The sequence below is a fragment of the Balaenoptera borealis genome, assembly GCF_965194805.1.
Source record: "Balaenoptera borealis genome assembly, chromosome: 16".
Lineage (NCBI taxonomy): Eukaryota > Metazoa > Chordata > Mammalia > Artiodactyla > Balaenopteridae > Balaenoptera > Balaenoptera borealis.
Window position 1 is genome coordinate 55,949,402 of NC_138872.1, and position 21,413 is coordinate 55,970,814.

The 21,413-nt window shown below is 40.4% G+C and overlaps 1 protein-coding gene and 2 long non-coding RNA genes across 31 annotated transcripts in view; 2 read left to right on the forward strand and 1 right to left on the reverse strand.

Annotated features, from left to right (window-relative positions):
• The window catches only part of RBFOX1 (RNA binding fox-1 homolog 1), a 2,204,510-nt gene that overhangs the window by 1,596,587 nt on the left and 586,510 nt on the right, over positions 1 to 21,413 (forward strand). The gene's annotated exons all lie outside the window — the stretch shown is intronic.
• Positions 1 to 21,413, reverse strand: part of LOC309614218 — a 409,767-nt gene that overhangs the window by 93,544 nt on the left and 294,810 nt on the right. The window lies entirely within an intron of this gene.
• On the forward strand, positions 10,117 to 20,325 carry LOC309614220. The gene is made up of 2 exons (XR_014236085.1): positions 10,117 to 13,356; positions 17,559 to 20,325. It is a non-coding gene; the product is annotated as an uncharacterized lncRNA (long non-coding RNA).

Genomic DNA, 21,413 nt, shown 5'->3' on the forward strand with positions numbered 1-21,413 from the left:
CCTAGATGCCGAGACTGGGACAGATCTTTTAAAGGATATCCTCCCTCCCCCAGCTTTGAAATCTTGCCTGAGTTCTGGGTTTTAATAACCAAAAGACTACTGTTTACTTCAATTTCAATTTACCTAAACATCTTAAACTCAATATACCCAAATCCACACTCATCATCTCTCTTTTCCACAAATATCCATCGATCTGGTCTTCTTGCTTCTTCTGTCTCCTTGTAAGAGATCCAGATTCATTTGCTGGGGCCAAAAAACCAAGGTGTCACTCTTGACTCCTACATCTTCCTCACCTCTACAACCTCCTTTAGATTTGAGATGCATACTATCTCTCAAATCTGTCAATTCCTCTCCAAATCCATTTTCACAAACATAGTTTGAGGCCACCATGATTTCTCATCTAGATTACCCCCAGAGCTTTCAAAGAAGTTGACCTGCTTTCCAGTTCTTGTTCCCTTTTAGGGTGAATATATATTTTGTGTTTCCTGGAACAGTCCCAGTTACAACTGTTGTTCTGGTGTAATTATGAAAAGTACTTCCATCCTTCCCACTAAAGTCCTGGTTTGGACAACTAATTACGATCACTCAACATTCCATTTACTCTTTTGGGCCAGGGTGACCCTTCAAAAGCTTAATTAATGCTACTCTTACTGTTTGTTTTGTCACCATGCTTATCACCTCCTTTACACTTACCTATAATCTGTAATTGTCTAATGTATTTATCTGTTTACTGATTTGTGGTCTCTCTTTCCTACAGTCCTGCTACCTTTATTTGTAATCCCCTAGAGTTCATCTTGCTTACTGCTCTGTTCTGTAATGCCTATAACATAATAGGAACTAAATAAATGTTTGAAAATACTAGTTGAACATTACTTTTTTATTATTAATGTAGTGAAAGGAGTATGAGGACCAGGACCTAATTTCACCCAAATGATAACATGTATCCCAGAGAGCTGCCCTAGGACTAAATATCATAGTGTACCAGGGGATCCTCTGATTTTGGCCATGAAACAATGATTTCTTCTGTAACAACTTTAAAACTGGGCAAAATATATGAAATACAAGTTTTCAGACATTGGGCTCTAGGTAGCATAGCGTTCTGACCCTTAAGAGACTAGATACATGTGAGATGAAACTCATGCTTGACCCAGCCCTTGGCCTGGGGGAAATATCTCAGCCATAGCTTCAGGGAAGTGGAGCCCAAGTAGAGGGCAGAAAGTTCACTGAGCTAAAGAGACAGAGAACAAGAGTTGGGAATGACAAGGTGGCTGAAATTCATGGCGCAGGACACTGGAGAGGGCAGAGCTGTGTAGGAGACAGAAGTCTCACGCCCCACTTCCTTGGATGAAGGCTAAGCCATGTATGCGTAGGGCCAGGCTCCAAGAGACCTAGCAGAGAGGAGTAACTACGGTAATGAGGCCCGGATGGAGATATTGGGTGCTATGGGCATTCAGCTGAGACTCCAGAAAGATCATCCTTTAAGGGTAAGGAGCGTGTCTTAGAGCAGGGGTCAGCTAACTATGCCTCACAGGCCAAATCTGGCGTGTGGATTGTTTTTGCATAGCCCATGGTCTAAGAATATTTTCTAAATGTTTTTAAAGGGTTAAAAAGCAAGAATAGGTGATTGAGATTGCATGTCATCTGCAAAGCCTAAAATTTTCGTTATCTTGTCTTTTTTGAAAATGTTACCCAATCCCAGCCCTGTAGTAGGAGCCGTGCCTTAGGACTATGTACAAATCCAAAGTAGACTTGCCCCAATAAATCATAAAAATGAACTTGAAGGGGTCAAGAGCATATACCAATTATTTAAGTGCTTCCAGAAAAAAAATCTGAACTGTAATTTAAAGGAAAGAAAACATAATTCAGACACCCTAAAATGTGTCAGTTAAAATGTCCACCATAAAACAAAAACTACACTAGTTACGTGTAGAAGAGAAAAAATTGAACAATCATCTAGGTCAGGGGTTGGCAAACTACAGCCTGTGGGACAGCCACCAGCTTTTTTTTTTTTTTTTAAACATCTTTATTGGAGTATAATTGCTTTTCATTGTTGTATTAGTTTCTGCTGTATAACAAAGTGAATCAGCTATACATATACTTATATTCCCATATCCCCTCCCTCTTAACGTCTCCCTCCCACCCTCCCTATCCCACCCCTCTAGGTGGTCACAAAGCACTGAGCTGATCTCCCTGTGCTATGCGGCTGCTTCCCACTAGCTATCTGTTTTACATTTGGTAGTGTATATATGTCCATGCCACTCTCTCACTTCGTCCCAGCTTACCCTTCCCCCTCCCCATGTCCTCAAGTCCATTCTCTATGTCTGCGTCCTTATTCCTGTCTTGCCCCTAGGTTCTTCAGAACCTTTTTTTTTAGATTCCATATATATGTGTTAGCGTATGGTATTTGTTTTTCTCTTTCTGACTTACTTCACTCTGTATGACAGATTCTCGGTCCATCCACCTCACTACAATAACTCAATTTCATTTCTTTTTATGGCTGAGTAATATTCCATTGTATATATGTGCCACATCTTCATTATCCATTCATCTGTTGATGGACACTTAGGTTGCTTCCATGTCCTGGCTATTGTAAATTGTGCTGCAATGAACATGGTGGTACATGTCTCTGTTTGAATTATGGTTTTCTTAGGGTATATACCCAATAGTGGGATTGCTGGGTCATATAGTAGTTCTATTTTTAGTTTTTTAAGGAACCTCCATACTGTTCTCCATAGTGGCTGTATCAATTTGCATTCCCACCAACAGTGCAAGAGGGTTCCCTTTTCTCCACACCCTCTCCAGCATTTATTGTTTGTAGATTATTTGATGATGGCCATTCTGACGGGTGTGAGGTGATACCTCATTGTAGTTTTGATTTGCATTTCTCTAATGATTAATGGTGTTGAGCTTCTTTTCATGTGTTTGTTGGCAATCTGTATATCTTCTTTGGAGACGTGTTTGTTTAGTTCTTCTGCCCATTTTTGGATTGGGTTGTTTGTTTTCTTGATATTGAGCTGCATGAGCTGCTTGTATATTTTGGAGATTAATTCTTTGTCAGTTGCTTCATTTGCAAATATTTTCTCCCATTCTGAGTGTTGTCTTTTCATCTTGTTTATTATTTCCTTTGCTGTGCAAAAGCTTTTCAGTTTCATTAGGTCCATTTGTTTATTTTTGGTTTTATTTCTATTTTTCTAGGAGGTGGGTCAAAAAGAATCTTGCTGTGATTTATGTCATAGAGTGTTCTGCCTATGTTTTCCTCTAAGAGTTTTATAGTGTCTGGCCTTACATTTAGGTCTTTAACCCATTTTGAGTTTATTTTTGTGTATGGTGTTAGGGAGTGTTCTAATTTCATTCTTTTACATGTAGCTGTCCAGTTTTCCCAGCACCACTTATTGAAGAGGCTGTGTTTTCTCCATTGTATATTCTTGCCCCCTTTGTCAAAGATAAGGTGACCATATGTGCATGGGTTTATCTCTGGGCTTTCTATCCTGTTCCATTGATCTATATTTCTGTTTTTGTGCCAGTACCATCCTGTCTTGATTACTGTAGCTTTGTAGTATAGTCTGAAGTCTGGGAGCCTGATTCCTCCAGCTCCGTTTTTCTTTCTCAAGATTGCTTTGGCTATTCGGGGTCTTTTGTGTTTCCATACAAACTGTAAAATTTTTTGTTCTAGTACCATGAAAAATGCCACTGGTAGTTTGATAGGGATTGCATTGAATCTGTAGATTGCTTTGGGTAGTATAGTCATTTGCACAATGTTGATTCTTCCAATCCAAGAACATGGTATATCTCTCCATCTGTTTGTATCGTCTTTGATTTCTTTCATCAGTGTCTTATAGTTTTCTGTATATAGGTCTTTTGTCTCCTTAGGTAGGTTTAGTCCTAGGTATTTCATCGTTTTTGTTGCAGTGGTAAATGGGAGTGTTTCCTTAATTTCTCTTTCAGATTTTCCATTATTAGTGTATTAGCCAAAGCAATCAGAAAAGAAAAAGTAATAAAAGGAATCCAAATCAGAAAAGAAGAAGTAAAACTGTCATTTGCAGATGACATAATACTATACATAGAGCATCCTAAAGATGCTACCAGAAAACTACTAGAGCTAATCAATGAATTTGGTAAAGTAGCAGGATACAAAATTAATGCACAGAAATCTCTTGCATTCCTGTACAGCCACCAGCTTTTATAAATAAAGTTTCATTGGGATACAGCCATTTCTGTTTGTTTACATGTTGCCTTTGGCTACTTTTGTGCTGCAATGGTAGAGTCGAGTAGTTTTATCAGAGACCAGAAAGCCCACAGTGCATAAAATATTTATTTCTGACCCCTGATTAGGAGAAAAAATAGTCAGTAGAAAGTGACTACAAGGTGAATCAAATGTTTAGATTAGTAGACAAGTTATTCTAAAAATAACTATTATACATATTGAAGGATTTAAAGAAAAAGATGGACACTGAGTTCACTGATGGGAATCTCAGGAGTGGAGTGAAAACTATAAATAGGAACTAAATTGAATTCTAGAACTGAGCTGTATAATATCTGAACTGTAAAGAGCAGATTAGAAAATGCTGAATAAAGAAATCAGTAAACTTTAAGGTAGAATAGAATAATAGCATTGAGGAACAGAGAGAAGAAAAAATATTGAAAAAGAATTGAACAAATCCTCAGTGAGCTGTGGGAAATATCAAACATTTAAGTACATATAATTGGAGTTCCAAACAGAGGAGAGAGAGAAAATTGGACAGAAAAATATTTGAAGAATTAATGATCAAAATCTTTCCAACTATGGTGCAAACATCAACCTTTATATCCTGAGAGTATAGGAAAATAATATAAGCCATCTAAATACAAAGAAATAACATATCCAGGACATCATAAAGAAACAGCTCAAAAGCAAAGATACACAGAGTGCACCTGCTTTTGGAAAGAAGATTTCTATTTGTCTATTGTGCAATCTGAGTATAGATGACTAAGACCCATAAAGCCATCCCCCAGTGAAACATTGTGCAGACTTCTGGGAATGAAAACTGGGGAGAGGTAGAAGATGGACTCATTGATAGCAGCATAAAAGGGAAGTCAAAGAGAGAGAATTTTAGAAGAAGAGAGAAAAGGCCAAGAGATTCATCAAAATGAGGAGGGAGCATATGGCAAACTTTATGGTGGTCAAGATCTAGTGCCAACATTATTGGAAGTGTATGACTAATGGGGCTGAAGCTGGGTGGCTGATCTCACTACAGATAGATAGTCTTGTTCTGGTGTATAAGTGAAGACTGCCGTGATCTTCATATATAGGGTGTAGTTGGGACTGGCTAAAATAGTGGGAACCCTTGTAACATAACCCCTCTCTTGGACACCAGCAGTAAAAGTGCTTCATTGCTTGGTGATGACCAAGGTCTTCAAATGCTCACAGTTATTAGTTTTAGTGAACATTTCAAAAAGTGGAGCACCAAAGGTTGCCAAAGAACTCTAGAAGAGGGTCGTGAAGTGGAAAACTTTTGGCTGTTGTGTTGCTTTGGGACACTTTTCTGGCACACATAATGATTGAAAAAAAAAAAAACTTGCCAGTATTTTAAAAATCTGGAGGTTTCACATAAATATCCAGATTTCTGGCTTCTCTTTAAAAGACAAATTTAAAAAAAAATTTTTTTTAAGTACATTTTTTTTTTAATTAATTAATTAATTAATTTATTTTTGGCTGTGTTGGGTCTTCGCTTCTGTGCGAGGGCTTTCTCTAGTTGTGGCAAGCGGGGGCCACTCTTCATCGCGGTGCGTGGGCCTCTCACTATCGCGGCCTCTCTTGTTGCGGAGCACAGGCTCCAGACGCGCAGGCTCAGTAGTTGTGGCTCACGGGCCCAGTCGCTCTGCGGCCTGTGGGATCTTCCCAGACCAGGGCTCGAACCCGTGTCCCCTGCATTGGCAGGCGGATTCTCAACCACTGCGCCACCAGGGAAGCCCCGACAAATTTTTAAATAAATAAAAATCCATGAACTTTTGGGCTTACATGGAAACAAGTTTTTGAAGATAAGAACCATTGCTTTATTTAGGTAACATGAATACTACAGTTTGTCATTTGCTATTTATTGTCACACATGTGCTGTTTTCATTATTTGCAGAGTTAAGTAGAAAGGAAAAATTGCCTTTACCCAAATGTTTGTTAAAAATGGAAAAATAAAACAGACCAGGAAGAATCACATGGTCTGTTAAAAATAAATAAGATATGCCAATAAACCGATGTCGTATACCCTCCCAGTTTCACTCAAATGCATCAACTGTGTGACTCCCTGCAAATACTTGAATTTCTTTAAATGTTTGCAGTAGAATGAACAACGCAGAGGGAGTGTAAACAATTCTAAATGCCACTTTCCCATTGCCAACCAAAATACTCACTTGTAACAGTTGATACATATTCTGGATTCGCCACTGTAAATTCCCATTCCAATGTCATGGTTGATAAGCCCACTTATATACCTCTCATGAGCCCCAGGGATAATGACGTAGGTCCTTGTACAGCTTAAGTAATGTCACCTCTCTTGATACCACAGAACAGGCTTCTGGTTAGTTAAACACTTACTTTCTAACAATTTGCTAACATTGCATTTCTGGAACAGCTTAGAAGTTAGCAGGTGTGGGTAGGTGGGGTGGGCGAGACATCAGTCTGATTTCTTGGCGCAGGGCCATTTTCGTGGATTAGATCCCAGAGATTTTCCTTGTGCAGACTTCTGGTGCACCTACAATTTCCTGTCCAGAAATCTCTTCAAGTTTTAGCTCTGGGGGAATGATAACTGTGAGCAAGCAGCTTCCCAGCAGCACGCGTGGTACTGCAGTCAGGCTAGTCCTCCTTCAAACAATCCATGAGGGGAGATCATGGCATTGCAGGGCAGGGTACCATCAGGTCAGTAGCTGATGTTTAACTGACCCCATGTTTAACTGACCGATGTCAACGTTGCTTTGAAAATTGCAATGAGTTTTTACATGATGAGTTTTCTTGAGAAAGAAAAAATGAGAATTTTAGCTTCCTAAAGGCGGCAAAGTCAGCGCATTTATTAGCATCAAGGACGCAAAGTCTCAAAGATTAACTAATCTGTGAATAACTGCGCCGTTTGTAACATCATCAACACGGACTAATGGGGAGACAGTGAAGAGAATTGCAAGTATTTTCAACCTGTCATCATATTAGTGCAAGGATCATATTCGCTACTGAGTTCCTAGGCAAATACTCAGTACCGTGTTTGTGTCTTCTTGCTATAATTTGTACCGTATTAGTAGCATCTTACCATATTAGTGACATTAAGATGTTTTTAAAGTTACAGCTCTTGGGTGGGTGGAAATGCAATGTTCTGAGGTTGTGGGAGTATTAGTCATATTAAACTTGCCCTGTTAGCAGCTTTCTCTTAAACTGATACTTCAATGAGGTTTTGATATAAACAAAATGTACTTTTGAAACGTGCTTCTAGCTACAATTTCTCCCAGTCCATTAGCCACTTTGCATCCCTTTTATGAAACTTGAGATTGTGCTTTTATTGAGGAGGCAAAGTATTTGCTCAACTCATGAATCCGAGTGGTGAGAAGGTGACCACGAGGGCTGAGTTACTCTGGCTCCCATAGTTGCAATAGTATTACCACTGTCACTGCTAAGAAAGGCAAGCATCTTTTGAGATTTTTCTGCCTGTACCTGTCTGTACCACTTAATACCTTTCCCCTGGACTCATGAAGAATGTTGGTGACTCTGCTGTTCCTGCTTTCACATCGTCATGCTATTTGGATTTCATCAGTCATAGTTTTCTTGCAGAAAAATGGGGAAGGAGCACTGACTTGTCAAAGCACCCCAGGTCCACTACACAGGGTTTTACGGTATCGCTGAAACTGCTTTAGGAATCACCTTGTGAAGTGACCTAACCCAGGTATGGTTTGGCTTTGTGACATGGCTTTTTTCTCTGTTTATAACCAACCACGTGGACATTCTTGTTAAAAAGAGCTTCAGACTCCATAGAGAGTCAGTATGTTCATTTCCTAGGGCAGCCTTAACAAAGTACCAAAACTGGGTGGCCTCAATCAACAGGTATTTGTTGTCTCACAGTTCTGGAGCTAGAAGTCAAATCAAGGTGTCAGCAGGGCCATCTTCCTCTGAAGTTTCTAGGGGAGAATCTGTCTTTGCCTCTCCTAGCTGCTGGTATAATATGTGCCCAATCTTTGGCATCCCTTGGCTTGGAGGAGATACATCACTCCAGTTGGATGACCATCTTCTTGCTATGTCTTCATGTCATTTTCCCGCTGTGCCTGTCTGTTTCTGTGTCCAAATTGTCTCTTTTGAAAAGTAACACCAGTCATATTGGATTAGGGTCCATTCTACTAACTTCTTTCTAACTTGATTATCTCTGCAAAGATCCTGTTTCTAAATAAGGTCCCATTCTGAGATACTGGGCATTGGGATCGTAAGGTATCTTTTGTGGGGAGGGGCACAATTCAACCCATCACATCAGAGTTCTCTGTCCTTGTACGTTTCTGCCACACACTGCCGCAGTCACAGCAGCAGAAGCCTTGCAGCATAAGTCTCTGCCACCTGAGATGCTTGGCTATCATTAGTCCTTAGGGAACAGGAACATCTGCCTGGGGACCCAGCTGTCTAAGTTCCAGAGAGCTTCAGACCACTCCTTGGGCAGCAGCATGCAGGGAACAGGGAGTGATCAGAATTCTAAATCATAACATTATTTATGTTGTTTATAGCAAACAAATGTATCTATAGTGAAAATGAAGAGAAATAGGGGGAAGAGATGAGAACAGGATCACATTTTTAAAATAGAGATTACATCATTTGTTTATCTGCCCAACATATGTTTCCTAAGCATCCCACAATGTGTCAAATACTAGAAATATAGAAATAAAAGGACAATGTTCACATTCAAGTGATGTCTTCAAGGAGTTCACAGGCTAGAGGGGTATCCATTGAGTTCACTTGAATATAAAAATTAATATAATGCTTATTTTTATGTTAGCATGAATCCTAACGCATGCAGTTTATTGAGCGCTTACGCTGTGCTATGTGGCATGCTCATGATTTGCCTTTTGTTATCTCATTAAGCCTTATCACAGTTCAGTGATGTGGGGATTATCTTCCCCATTTTATTACTGATGGCTAGCAGGGTTCTCTAACATACTCGAGATTGCACAGGTCAGATGGAGGACCAAACCAGACTGGCTGACTCCCCTTCCCATCTCTACACCAACACCTACGGCCAGGGGCTGCCTGTGTTCATTGGCAAAGTCCAGTATCCCTTGCCCGCTCCTACATCTGGCTCAGCCCCAACAGGACCATGCACACTGTGGGTTGTTCAGGGAAGGTATCCTAAGGAAGACCAGCGTGTATTCCTAGAAGAAGCTTGGGGATGGACACTGGGGGCAGGAGGCACAATGAAAGCAACATGCATCTGCTTCGTATGGGATGTTCTGCACAGGCGGAGCTGATTTTATACTTCGCACCCTACATTCCATCTTGTAGCATAAGCCCCAGGCACAGAAGGAGAGATTCAGCAAAGTAGAGTCCTTCCTTGTCAAAGTCAGGTTGTAAATTCTTGGAGAATATAGAGGTGGTGTCACATCTGTTTCTCTCCCTCTGTATAAAGAAAAATAAAATGCCATTGTGAATAAGTACCTCATAAAGGCTTTTGCATTATGATGGAGAGAGAACCAGGAGGATGAGAGAGGAAAATAAACATTGCCGTGTTTGGCAGGAGGGAGATTTCTGGCGTGCTTGGTGTGTTCAAACTCTTGATCTAGGTTGTGGTTTCATAGGGGTGTGTGCGTGCGTGCGTGTGTGTGTATGTTGTGTGTATGAAATTGTACACTTAAGATTAGTGCACGTTATGGAATGGCAGTTGGCAAGTGTTGGAGGGAGGTGTGGGGAGTTATTGTTTAAGGGTGCAGAGTTTCAGTTTTGCAAGATGAAAACGTTCTATGCATGGATAGTGTTAATGTTTGCACAACAATGTGAATGCACTTAACGCAGCTTGACTGTACACTTAGAAAGGGTTAAAATTGTAAATTTTGTTATATACATTTTATCACAGTTTTAAAAAAATCAGTGCTCTTTACTGTATCCATGTTATACCTCAATCAAAAAATAAAGGTGAAGTAAACAAAAGATTCCATTTCCCTTTAATTTGGGGACCCACTAGAAGGGTTGCATGGATCTTTGATAATTTCATGCAGAGTGGACAGAAAATTGCAGAGATCCTGACTGAGGTATCTCAGAGGATTGTCGAACACTGGTATAAATAATTTCCCTCCAGTGCTTTGCCCACCTTCCTGTAGCTTCTTCTGCTACCTAAGTCCTCATAATCAGTAACCTGTCTTTATCCTGGCAGAACTGCCTTCACTATGATTTTGATGCCAAAGAAATGACTATTTGTGCTGAACAAATTTAACAGAGCCTTAGTCCCCAGGAAATGTGTATTTTTCTCCTTCATGTTTGTTATGAAGTTTGCAGATCACTGTTTCTCTGCTTACTTAAGCGCTCTAGCCTATTCAGAGATTCCTCAGTGACGTGCTGTCTTGATGTCCTCTTACCCTGGTCCACGTTCTCTTAGGGTGCACTCACAACTTGATCTTGTCCAGCTGCATGTCAGCATTTTGGAATTGGCTGCTGTGCAAACCATCAATGTTAGGGTATGCTTTGCATCACTACTTACACTGTGTAGTTCAACCCTCTCCATCACCACCTGGTCCAGACCAGCCTTGTTTATTGCCCGGAGGACTGCAACAAACTCCTGACTGGTCTTTGCCACTGTCAGCGGCCAGGGGGACATAAGCCATCCCTAGTTGATTCCCTCGGTGGGTGGCTTCTCATTGCTCTTGGAGCAAAACCCAAACCCCACCCTGTGATGACTGAGGCTCTGCCTTAAACTGGTTGTTTTTTAAAATTTTTATTTTATATTGGAGTATAGTTGATTTACAATGTTGTGTTAGTTTCAGGTGTACAGCAAAGTGATTCAGTTATATGTATACATATATCTATTCTTTTTCAAATTCTTTTCCCATTTAGGTTATTACAGAGTACTGAGTAGAGTTCCCTGTGCTATACAGTAGGTCCTTGTTGATTATTTTATGTATAGTAGTGTGTACATATTAATCCCAAACTCCTGATTTATCCCTCCCCACCACCTTTCCCCTTTGGCAACCATAAATTTGTTTTGTTAGTCTGTGAGTCTGTTTCTGTTTTGTAAATAAGTTCATTTGTATCATTTTTTTTTTTAGATTCCACATATAAGTGATACCATGTGATATTTGTCTTTCCCTGTCTGACTTACTTCACTTAGTATGACAATCTCTAGGTCTATCCATGTTACTGCAAATGGCATTTTTTTGTTCTTTTTTATGGCTGAGTAGTATTCCATTGTATATATGTACCACATCTTCTTTATCCATTCATCAGCAGCACTATTTACAATAGCCAAGACATGCAAGCAACCTAAATGTCCATCGATAGACGAATGGATAAAGAAGATGTGATACATATTAAACTGGTCCTTGCCTTGCTCTCCAGCCTCGGCTCTTGCCTCACTGGCCTTATTAACATACAGAACGCTGGTATCCTTTCCATTCTGTTACCGCAGTTTGTGTCCTAAACCTTGGCCACTATAGCTTTGGCTGCTCCTCATGGGAAAACCAAAGGGAGGACAAGTCTGGCTTTAGAGAATTCATCGCCAAGGCTGGAAACATAAGAGCTCTGATTCCTCACTAATTATGGGAAAAGAAGTAGCAGCAGTTTTTTACATGGAAGGCGATATTTATGTGCTTATCAATTAATTTGTTCATTGATTCAGTACATATTGAGCACTTCACTACACCCATGCTCTATAGCTCAAGTTAGGAGTTGGGTAATTAAGTGCTGATTTTATTATACTTATGACTTTTAAATATTTCATAATAATTAAAAGAATCATGTCAGTGACCTTTGCCTCATTAAGATGGACTATTTGAGCAATACCTGCCTGAACAATGCAGTAATCGAATGGCCCTTATTGATTAACTCAGATATGTCTAATCATCTCCATGTCCAGGTCAGTCTTTTTTGGTGGCCTAAATATTCCTTGAAGGCACTTGAGTTTGGGATAATGCGGTAGGGATTGCTGCAGCTTCCACTGTAGGGGGAAAGTCTACGTTTGCCCATGTGGCCAGAGAGATCAAAATTGGACATGAACAAGTATGTGGTTTTCAGGGGAAGGAGAAATCATTAGATTCTTCCCATGCTATCTGGTTAATAGCGATTGTGGTTAACTGTCTCCATGGGATGCTGAAGACCCCCTCTGGAGGTCACTCCCTGACGTCCCTACGCTCTGTGGACTATCTTAGTGGAACACTGGCTTTATGGTAGGATATTGTAGCTATTACAAAACTGAAGACTTCTGGCTCAAAATGGATCAACCTACTCAGGACTTCCATTCTTGCAGATAATAGTGTCAAGCGAGGGCGCAGTAAAATCGTATAAAATAAAGGTCCCAGCACTAATTAAATTGGGTTTCTCAAGTCATTTTTCATATTCAGTTTAGTGTTTAGTAACTCGGCTTTTTAATGAAGACTTTCCTTCATAAAGTTGGAAGTCCGATGCTGCTTGTCCTATATTATCTAATATTTCATAGCGATATTCGATTTCTGTAGCAGATTAGAAACCACTTAGATAGGTCACCAGTAGCTTAATCAATATTGCTTTGAGGCCATTGCTTTGCAATTGATTAATTATGGTGTCCAGCTGATAATTGATAAATGGATTGATGATTATTTAAAAATAATTCCTCTTTGAGCATGAGAAAAAGGAGCATTAACTATATCCACCATGAAAGCAGCTCCTGGACTACCAGCCAGGTTGCAAATGGGGGGAAAATTGGTCTTGAATTGAATATTTGAGTATGTTTACTTTGTTATTAAAATGATTTAAAATGGAAGTTTTGGGGATGGCAGTAAATAGAAAATGTCAGTGTGCTCATCTCAAGCAGCAAGGTTTGAGGAATTGATTGAATAATCAATTTGGTTATGAGCAGAATTTCAAACATAGAAATAATTTGCTGACACCCCCCGAGGGGGCAGCCCACTGAATGTTCCATTCTGTCTGTTTAACCTCTGGACTCCAGAGTAGAGAAATCATAACACCTCCCAAACTTGATTTATGGGAAGCAGCTGTCTCCCGTTTGTGTCACAGTGATAAAATGTTTTACCGTCTTGGGTGAATCTCATTCCTTGCAGAGGGGCCATGTGTTCAAGCAGGTGGGAGGATGAGACGGTGCAGGCTGAGAAGAGGGAGAGAAAACACAATCAGGAGAGTCCTTTATGCTAACAGAAGCTGAAAGCACAGGAGACAAATACCAGGTACCCATCCCTTGATCTCTTATAGACTATCAAGTCTAGACTGTGCATCCAACTCTCCATGGAGCAGATGTGTTTCTTTGTTAGCTTTCTTAAAGTTTGTATGAGAAATCAGCTCATTAACTCAGATGTGCAAAACATTATTTCATTCTTTATTTTGAGTCGACTTAATTTTGAATCCAGTCTCCTATCCTACTCATCAGGCAAAATATTCATTTTCAGCCATCGTAGAGCCCTTCCTTTTCCTAGGCATGTGCAGGGGTCTGGGAGGTGCAAATTGCAACAGCAAGAAGGCACTGGGGATGGGTCATGGACCATCAGTTGATAGTGGTTACCAAGGCAATATCTGCTATGTGGTGCCCATGGTTTCTCTTGGCTTGATGGCTCAGTTGCTTCTCTATCATCCTTAAGAATGATGGCTCTGTAGTGAAGCTGGAAACCCTGGCACTTAGAATCCAGCTTTCCTAGGGCCAGTGTGCAAACCGTCTTCTTCTTGGGACTCAGAGATGTATGGCCCACTTGCAGTCTTTGGAGCTCCTTCTCTCCTGTTACCTCTCCAAGGTACTCCCACTCTCCCAATCACCTTTCAGGTCACCTGTTCTAATCGCTCCCATGGGTTTCTGATCCAAAGGTCATGAACTCAAATACCAACAAAACTTAGGCAAGTGAATTAAGACATGGGGGGACCGTGGTGAACAGGAAAACATAATTCAAATTTAAAGATACTCAGATACAATGAAATAAAACTCAGCACTCTGCTAGTCAAATGAACCACCACTATATATAGTGGTGGTTCATTATATATATATATATATATATATATATATATATATATATATGTATGTATGTATTTCTTGACTTAGGCTTTAGCTAAAGGAAAAAAAAACCCAAAACATTAATTTCAGACAATATCCTTGTATTGCTTTGTGCTAAGAAATGGACATGGGGGGAGAAAGTTGGGGGTAAAAGTAGAGGGAAGAAAGGAAAAAAATATGGAGAGAAAAAACATATTAATATTTGAAAATTTGATCTTGCTATGCACATACTGAAGAGGAAAAAGAAAGTGTGAGTTTGCACTGATTTAGTAACCTCTAACTTAAAGAGACTTTTCCTTTAGTTGATTGCAGTGGAACCATTTGTATGAAACAGCCCCATGACATGATGAACTGACTTCATTGGCCATGTGAGAAGGGGAGGGGATTTTGGAGGGGGTGATACCTTTCTACAAGTTGAAGTTCAAAGACCAGAGCCTGGTTGGTCTCCGGAGCTCACCTGCCCTAAGTTGAAATGAGATTTCTCCCTTATGCACAATAGGTGCCTTGTAACTTTCATTGTGGAAAATGAGCATTTGGTGAATGTAAAATATACACACATCATGATATATTCTCTCTCCTCTATCTACCTACCTACCTATCTATCTATCTGTCTATCATCTATCTATCTATCTATCCATTTTTTCTACTAATGGACCAATATCTTAATTCAGATTAGGAGACACTGAAGACAAAATAAATATTAAATTGTAAACATTCTAGATGAACTCTGTATCTGAAGTGCACTGTTGAGTGTGTGTGTTTGTTCTCACATCCCAGATCAGATCAGAGGCATTTACAAACATAAATGTCCACAAGGGCCAGGCCCAGGCCCATGAGACAGTGAATCCACTTGCCATGTAACATCTGATCTCAGGGACGATTGGGAGTGGTGGAGACTGTGGAGAAATGGAGAGCGTTTGCGCCTGATGAGGGCAGCTGCTACTCAGCATTATCCCATTGTCACCACTGTGCAAATGTCGATCTTACATTGCTGGATCATCCAGTAGTTCTGAAAAAAAAAGTGGTACTTCTGGGTTTTCATTTGAAATCTCCTGGTTTTTAAATATTGGCAAATAAGTTACATTTTAGAAAATGGACTGGCCCAAAGAAATGCATCTTCAGGGTCTTTGCTGCCCACTGATTTGAAACAGCTGCATCACCGATTTTCCACCAATGAATTACAAGTATCTACCCAGAGACTGATACAGAACAGGTGTTCTGTAGACTACCTGTAGAATCAATGAATGAGCACACACATAAATATGTAAAGAATGAGGCTTAGTTATCTCCTCCCCACCCCAAGGTTTCCTATCAGAAAGGGCACATTTTGTCCTTGGTGCAAGTCTAGAATTAGTGGAGATCATGTGTAGAGGTGATATTTATCACCCAAAATCATGAAGACGATGGATTTCCCATTTTTCTTCACCGTAATGACATAGTGTGTCCAGGACTTCTCCTAAGGAGGATGACTAACCTTTTTAGTTTGTTTGGGGCTATCCTGCTTTTAGCCCTGAAAGTCCTGCATCTCAGGAACCCCCTGGACCCTGTCAAACCAGTACAGTCGGTCACCCACCTCTCCATCCTATTGTGTGGCTCAAGGGCCTTTCAAATGCTGTAGGTCAGTGTGCATGCACGACTGAGACTTTACCAGCTGTTGGCTGTGTGGTTCTCTTCTTGCCACTTGGTTGTAGCCAGCTCTGAGCATCTCTCCATCGCTGTTTGTTTAATGGCATGTCTTGGCGTTAGTTCTCTCCAAACTGCTTGGCCATTATGCATCTTGATGGGCTGTCTGTGGGCTGTTTTAACAGGTGCCTTGCCACCTGCCCAGTGCTGCAGATGACTCCATCATTTAGCTAATGCATTTTAATAATTTAGGTGACATTTTGCCTTGTGCAATTTTAAGGAGAAATGTAAGTCAACTTGGGGGCTCAGCCAGTTTCTCTGTGTGATGTGTAAATATATAACTAATGGTCAAAACTCAGGCCCGAGCAAGAGATCATTTTTTTCCTCCTTCTCCCCTAATGTACAAGATGCATTTTAATATTAATTCCTCCTTTATCCATATATCAATAATTGAGCACTGCATCAATTAATATGCCAGGCAAATTGCATTCCCCATACTCTCGTTTGCGATGTATTTCAGTAATGGAGATGATTTTCAAGATAAAGTATACAATTTAAAATGGATTAAAAAGAACAATTGATAAAGGAGAATTGATTCAGGGAAAGAAAAAAACTTGGATAATTTCAGGAAATCTTAGCTGTGCATCCAAACCTGTGGATTTTGTAAGGAGAGCCTGTCGAAATGATCAAGTTTTATGCATACCACAGGATTTCCCAGGTCTGCAATTGCAAAGGATGAGGGAGAAGGAAACACACACACACACACACACACACACACACACACACACACACACACACACACACGCACATCTGGTCTCCTAATGAGGGCATGTGTATCATCTCCATCCTTAGGTTAGCAAGGCCAAATATTTGTGCTAGCAAGTCTTTCTGAGGCTTTCCGTTTGCTGGGTCGAGTTGGTGGGGCTTGGTTTTGCTTTTGATTTGCTGAATTGGCACAGAAGCGTCCACGGCCCATCTTTCCCGGTACACACCCTGGCTGAGAGCCCTGCGCAGGGAAGCAGCTGCCCCTGGGCAGCTGCAGCGTGGACAGCAGGCCGCCTCCGAGCCCGCAATGACACGGCAGGGTCGGTAGATGGCTGTAGACAAGTGTGCTGAGCCGTGTGCTATAAGAGCAATGAGTCTGGGGAGGCCTTGACCGGACTGGATGCCGCTTTTATCTGAAGTACATTTAAAGAGATAAAGGGGAAGCTGGGTTACTGCACATGTTCTTTTCTCTGCGGCTGGAGCTTTACTTTGAGTTAAAAAAAAAAAAAAAAAAAAAAAAACTCAGATGCTGGCCTCCCAGAGTCAGCGGCTCCGTGCAGATGTGCTTTTGCCTCAAGAGGATCGGCCGTCTTCCTGTAAATTTCACCAGTGGGGACTTCCGTGAACCTCCCACCAGCCGTCAGGAAATGGTGTAGCGCCTGCTTGTTTATGATTACACCATCGCTATTATTATTAATACTACAAGCATCATCAGGGTGTGTGGTCGCCACTCTTGCTGGCTGCCTAAAGTGTCCGGATTTTTGCTCATTAAGGAGCCACACCAAGAATTTGTTACCAAAAGCAGCCTTGACAGGAAAGAGAGGAAAGGCAAGAGTTAGGAAGGAAAGAGAGAGAGAGAGACAGCCTGAAGCAAGTCACATCACACGCAGTGCCACTGAAGGAATGCTATCCTCATAAACTCATAAACAAGCACACCAAACCTTAAGGACTTGACAGGAAAAGGCAAGATTTCCTACCCACTGGTTTCAGTTTTTCTTCCAGATACTCTTGGTGAAGTAAGGAGACTTCTGTTTGCTGACAGAGAGCCCTTGATTTCTCTTTCAAGATGATGATGTATTTGTGGGTAGGTAGCCTCCCTCCCTCTCTCTCTCTCTCTCTCTCTCTCTCTCTCTCTTTCTCTCTTTCTCTTTCTCTTTCTCTCTCTCCCCCCCTCACTCTCTCTTTCTCTCTGATTAATAAATTGACTTCGGGGATAAAGATTGCAGCCCAGAGTAATCGCATTTTGTGTTAAGGTGATTATGCTTGTGGCAGAATAATCTTGCCCGGCTACAGTACATGTGCTTGTGTTTCCAGTGGGAATTTAGGAAGACCTGGTTCATTAGCATTAAGCTGCAATTTTATTTTCAGTTGCAAAAAGGAAACCAAAAAGAAGATGTGTGGGGGGAATGCATGGCTTTCTCTTTTCTTGAAACACTGTAGATGGTGAATTCGGAAAAAAAAATTTTTTTAGTAAAGAAAAGGTCTGGAAAAGCCGGTTCAGGCATGAAGCGAATTCTGCATCACTTGTAGCTGTGCAGGATTTCATTTAATTACTAAGAATGAACTGTTCGGAGTCGTGGTGGCTTTTTGTTTGTTTGGTTGGTTGGTTTGGTTTGGTTTTCTCTCACAAGTGACTACTTATTTGTCATTTGGGGGCTGAGGGTTGGAGATGTGAGCAGGGTGTCTTATTTGCCTTCACCAGGTGTGTGTTTGTATGTGTGTATTTTACAAGATCTGTCTGGCAAAAGGTGGATTTCCCTGTACTTGTTCTGGCTTACTGATAAATATTATATAGTTATTATTATTTTTTTCTTTTTCAGGAGATGGCATGAAAATAAAAGCACTGAAGTGGTAACCTGTAGTTATGAATTCCACTATTTAACTGTCAAGGCAATTAAAAAAAAAAGTCATCTAGCATGAAAGGCTTAGAAAAATTTCTCAATCATGTTTTGGGGGACACAGATACATCCTAGTTGAGTTTGGCCACTGGAGGAGTTGTGTGCATTTATCAACCAAAGACTGGCTCTGTGATTTCAGGTTAAAGATAGGATGCTCCCTGCGTTTTCAAGGGAGGGAGACATTTCCGAGGTAAAACAGTACCTCTCCTTTCGTCAGCATCATCATCGTTGGTTTTTGTTGTTCAGCATACTTAGAAAAACCTCTCTTTATTTCCCTCTCTCCGATCGTTCTTGTAGTTCAACTCAGCTCCATGAACTTGTCTTTGCTGTAAGGAAGAAAGCTTCTTTGTTAATCACCCCTGTTCTTTGACCTCCACTGGTGTCTCAGCCTGCCCCTCAGTAAGCTTTGCAATCTAGACTTTTTTTTTCCCCCTCTTTTCTTTTGTACATTTTCTTTTATAGTGACTTTAGCTCCACTTACACCTGGTTTATTTCTGCACAGTTCAACACGATGAATCCTGCCAGCTGGGGACAGACTGTCTCTATTATTATTTTGTTTTCATTTTGGGGCAAGTTTCCTCTTTAAACTTGCCTGTTATGAAAGAGGTGTTTGGAAATATCAAATCGCTAAATAGTATAAACTTAACAGAGATAGTTTTACCTAAAAACACCGAATTCTCATGCCATCTATTTTTGACAGTGGAGGCGGAAACAATTCAAATTTTGAATGTTTACAAATGATGATTTTTAAGCACGAAGAACATTTTTCACATGGGATTATGACATCAATTATTAAGGAAATACCTGCCAGTGTTTGTGGGAAAGGAGTCTATTTTGGTTTGTATTTTGTGAGTGGGTTCTGGCTAACTGTAAACAAATTTCTATTTTTTTTAGGCTGTGGTGAGTAACAATTTACGGGTTACAGTTTTTCTCTGAAAAGAAGAAAAAGTTGCTAAGTGGTGCCATTGATTTTATTTATGAAGTTTGCTGCCTCTTACACATGTGCATCTTTGCAACTCAGAGCAGGTGGGGAAACATTGTGTGTCCCAGACCCTCAAAGCTTGCTAACCTGATTCCTGGTAATTAGCCCTTGGCTTGTAAAAGCTGCATGCCTCAATTTCTATTTTCTTCTTTCCAACCGATGCTTTTCTGTGCTACCTGTTTTTATTCACTGTGTATATCAAATCGAAAAATGGTTACTACCTCTTTGCCCTGTGTTCAGGTATTCTATTTACATCTTTAATTCCGAGTTTTGGGAGTTTACATTCAAAAAATGGCAGAGACTTTAAGTTGTAACAGCTGGATCCATGCTGTTTAAGGAGATATGAATTGGTGAGCTAGCTTTAACACTATGGATTAGAGGATTTTTCCATTCTTTTCTTCCTCTTCTTCTTCTTTTTTTTTTTAAATGCAGAGGTTCTGCTGTTGCCTTGTAGTCTGTAAATAAAGATACTCTAAATGTGGCTGATATCTCTTTTAAGGGCTTGTATTGCTTTAGGAAAATGAGTCTCAGCTATATCCATGTATGAAAATAGTGTTTACTGTTCTCTCATGGATATAAAAATGAAAATGAAGAAACTTGGAGATACAGTAAAACAAAATTTGTATTCAGGTTATTCCCGTCCTTGTTTCTGAAATTTGTCAAGTAGGCTCTTTATATGCACCTGTGTTAATAGCACGTGATTTCAGTGAGAATATTTTTATTAAGACTGGAAACTTTTTGCTGGGTGGAGTTGCGAGAGCAGTTGGGGTAGAGCCTTCTCTCTTTCCCTCTGTCCCCACTCAGTTATTGCAGTGAATCGGGACTGTCTTCTCCGGATGAGAAAGGCAATGAAATGCTTTGGAATAGTCCTAGTTAAAAACACAGTATAGCTCGTGGAAGCCAGTCTGATAATATAACTGTAGACACAAACACTTGAAATCTTTTAGCCCCATCTAACATGTGTATATTCTTTCCTTCAATTTCTTTTGGAAGTTTTTCCTATAAAAAAATAAGCTTGGTAGTTTTCCTGGTGCTTCATTTCCCCTGGATGAGGACAGGTCAGTGTACAGGGGAAAGAAAGTTGAGTTCTCTGGCACCCTTTGTTAACTTCTGGGCAGTTTTGCTTCACCAAACTCAGTTGCAGTAGAAGATAGAAACAGCTTTCCCTGGGGACTCCCAGAAAAAAGCAGGGGAATCACTTTTACTGAGGCCCTGATCTGTGTGGGGTACCAGGCTATACATGCCCTAGAATAAGATAAAGCCCTCTTGGGCAGCACAACTATTGTTATTTAATTCCACTAGCATTGGTCTTTCCTGGGATACAGTTGAGCTGTGTCTTCCCAGGGCTGGGCAAAACACACTGGCAATTGACAGTTGCTCATCTAATTCAGAGGTCAGACACTATTTACCCTCATCCTCATGTCCTGGACCAAATGGTCCTCAGTTTAAACTCCACTGGGATGAGCATTCATTTTTGACTCTGGGACCTTTTTATTTCTCTCTACTTCTTTTCTCTCTTAAAACAGAGAACCATTTCTGTTTTATTATTTCTACGCAAACGTTCTCATTTACATACCATCTCTTCCTCTGTTCTTTTAACTTCTAGGAAAAATACTGCAATCTTGATTTTAACTTTCTTATCATGTTATAGTTTCCCCCCATTCTTTTATAAACAGAGGTTTATACATACATATCATGGCTTAAAACGGGTGGAGAAGAACGAGTAGAGAATTTCTGAGTGATTTTGTAAAAACAGGGGAGAGAGACAGTCGCCCCAGTAGGCAGCGTCACAGTTCTTGCCAATGCAGTTCAATCACTTAAAAAAAAAAAAAAAAAAAAAAAGGAATAAACAAAAACTCATCATTCTTTCTCCAGGATCCTGGGAGTCCTATATCTCCCATCGTGCGTTACCCTTGGCAAAAACTCCACCAACCAGAATATTCTATTCTCAGCCTGCTCTTAGCAAACTGATGAAGT